At 41.8% G+C, this 3217-nt stretch overlaps 1 non-coding gene across 1 annotated transcript; it reads left to right on the forward strand.

Moving 5' to 3' along the window:
* The first annotated feature begins 1105 nt into the window (after positions 1-1105).
* On the forward strand, positions 1106-1224 carry LOC112476792. The gene has a single exon (XR_003045206.1). It is a non-coding gene; the product is annotated as a 5S ribosomal RNA (ribosomal RNA).
* Positions 1225-3217: the final 1993 nt, after the last annotated feature.

The raw sequence follows: 3217 nt of genomic DNA on the forward strand, positions 1-3217 counted from the left end.
TTTTAGGTAACGTGCTCTGCAGGGCTCTGTCACAATGGTCATTGTGTCTTCCATCAGGCTACCCACTCAGCTGACCTATGGATTGGAAACTTGGGTTTCTCAGCGTGTTGTTCAAATCACAAATAGCCAAGTCTTCTCCAGAATGACAGGAGGGCCCTCGTGTGCAATCTCTGTCTACTGACTGGTGAAGGGAACTCTGTGTTCATTTATAACAGTAAATTATTTACTTCCGGGAGCTGATTTCATGTTCTTTCCAATTCATGTCATCTTGTTAGGAATGGAAGGTTAGCTCCTTACAGGGGTAAAACGCTGAGTCTTCTCATGCCCTTTATGTCTGAAACAGGTTCTCATAGTGAATATTTCAGGGTAAAGTTGCCCTTGGGTTGGAGAAATATCCATTTATTTTGTGCAAAAAGAGGCTAATGTATAGATCCCCTTACCTCTCCATCCTTGGCCAACACAAGGTCCTTTTTCGTAATAATAAAATAACATATTCAGGAAAAAAAGAACTGTGTCAAAACTTAATTCTCTCGTAGACTTCCTGGGGTTCTGACCTTAAAATCTCCCCGAGAACAGTGGTGGTGTTGGGTCCCCCCAGGCAGCGTGGTCGAAAGTGAAAGTCTGAAGCACTGGTGAGAATGGACGCTTACCTCTCCCCACGCCTCATTTTCAAGGTTTTTCTGTACAAAATATTTCGGGTCTGGGAATCCGGGGCTGAAACTGGCAGAAGTCATGGATGGACGACAACCTGTTCCTGGTGATCATGGTACAAAGGTTTTCTAGAGTAAATTACGGTTTGGGGTCTCAAATTTCACACATGCATAAATTCCCCCTAACACTTTCTTAAGGGAACATAGAAGAAGACGACAAACATCTTAGGTTTACGGCCTAAGAGATTTAACCCGGAGGCCATTGGATTTACTGGAATTAGCAGCACCCCGTCTTCTTTAAGTTTCATCCCAAGCTTTGGGACTATTTGTATGTGTACAATTTCCTGTTAGACAAAGACCTACTTCATTCGGCTTCCCAGTAGGCACAGACTGTTTTCTAGTTCTATCGGTTAATAAGAACTGGTCATAGAAATCCACATAAGAAATTAATCTTGGTCTACAGCCAGGCCACCCTGAACAAGCCCGATCCTGTCTGATCTCGGAAGCTAAGCAGGGTCGGGCCTGGTTAGTACTTGGATGGGCGACCACCTAGGAAGACCAGGTGCTGTAGGCGTAAAAAATTTAAAAAAATAAAAAATAAGAGATTGCAAGCTGACAAGGTCTTTGCCATCTGTGAGGTCAACCAAGCGTTGCCTCGCCTAAAAATAAAATAAAATAAAATAAAAATAAGAAATTACTCTCAGATCTGAGAAAAAGACATTTTCTCTTTTCCTCTTTATTTTTCTTTCTTCTTTTTTTTTTTTTTGCTGTATTCCAGGAACTCAGAGCCAACTTGTTTGTATAATTGTGGATTCCTTAGCTTAATTTTTTTTTAATGTAAATTCACTCTCTTCTTTTAACTCCTTCACGTTTGCCTTCTTAGTCCTTTCTGAGTGGTTTGGGATTTCCTTTATCGAAATCATTTATTATTGAGCATCTTCAAATATTTGTGTTATCAAATATTAAAAGAGTAAAGAGAGATCACTTTGCAGATATTAAACTTAATCGAGCCTGCATGCAGTCAAGAGTCCTGGACCAGGCATCAGCGACTGTTTTCTGTAAAGGGCCAGATAGTACCTGTTTTCAGTTTTGGGGACCACAATAGTTTTTGAGGCCACTTCTCAGCTCAGTGGAATTAGCCGCAGCCAACACTGAAGTACACAGGCAGGGCTGTGTTCAATGACGCTGGATGGACAGACACCGAAATTTGAGTTTAACATGATGTTCACGTGCCGTGATGTATTGTTCTTCTTTGAATTCTTTTGTCCAGTGATTTCAAAATGCGGACCCCACTCTTTAGCTTGCAGTCGGTAGGAACCCGGGCGGTGGCAGTGAGTCATCCCCCCTCCCCCACCCCTTTCTGGATCATGCCCTGTACCTCACTTGAAGGGGTGCCGTCACAGTTGCGCGCCCAGCAAGTTGACTTTTGCCGGTGTCTGGACACACAATGGGGACACAACTATATTGTCGCGTGTATTTCGATTGAGAGGATATTTCTGTTTGCATGCGGTAGAGAGCGTGGGGGTTATTTGCACTCATCTTCAAGAACAGGTTTGGGAAAGATAAATCACATAGGACACAGGACAGTCCAGACCCACGATACTGAGTATGAATCACCACACTCTCATTCAGGGACACCAAAGGGCAGCTTGTCAATTGATTTAGAGTGATGAGTTTTATCTTAAAACGAACTTAGAAATTGTTCAGACGGACTCGATAAAGCTCGTCCGTGGCTCTTGCATATTTTTCTGGAAAGTTTTCAACAGTCTTGAGATAAAAGTTGAATCCCACCGGACCCCCGAATGATGAAGTCCTGAACTTTGCGGTTAATCTGCCATCGCCAGGGACCTGCCTCCTTGAGTCATGAATGTCTTCTCACGACTTCCCGAGGACAAAATTCACAATTCTCATCATGTATGGTGGGATAATGCCGGTAGGTCCAGGGTTGCAATGGAGGGTGAAGTTATAGATATTGTCACTGCAAGTCCTCATCGTCAAGGCTGGTCTAACTTTAGAAATAATTGCCTGTGATCATCGCATTCATTGTTTAAAGGCTGCACACCAGCCTCGTTGATCTCCTTAACGAACGTGTATCGATGAACCGTCGTATACTAGACGCCCTGACTGTCCCCAAGGAAGCAAATATTTCTCCCGTTCCCTCACCCATAAATAGTTAATATAAAAAATATTCTCTTTGTTTCTTTGGATTTTATCAGAAAAAAGTGTTTGATAAACTCCTGAGTCCAGTATTCTCATTATACCAAAATGGTTTGATTCAGTAGCGGTCCACATATGCCGTGTTCACACGCCACAGTGAACACTAGGGTTTGAATATTTTTGAAACTCTCCAAATTATATGTTCAACATCGCTTTGGCAAAATGCATTTTAAAGCTATATTTTAACATACATATCCAAATTGTGAAATACGTTAACTGCACACACTCTCAATTAACTTACCACTTAACGTGTGAATGTAAGATGAAATAAATGAAAGCTGATTATTTCAATATGCATTTTTCAAAATGACTGTAACTCTGGCATTTAGACCCAGGTAACAGACAATTAA

Source organism: Pteropus alecto, unplaced genomic scaffold (assembly GCF_000325575.1).
Source record: "Pteropus alecto unplaced genomic scaffold, ASM32557v1 scaffold142, whole genome shotgun sequence".
Taxonomy (NCBI): domain Eukaryota; kingdom Metazoa; phylum Chordata; class Mammalia; order Chiroptera; family Pteropodidae; genus Pteropus; species Pteropus alecto.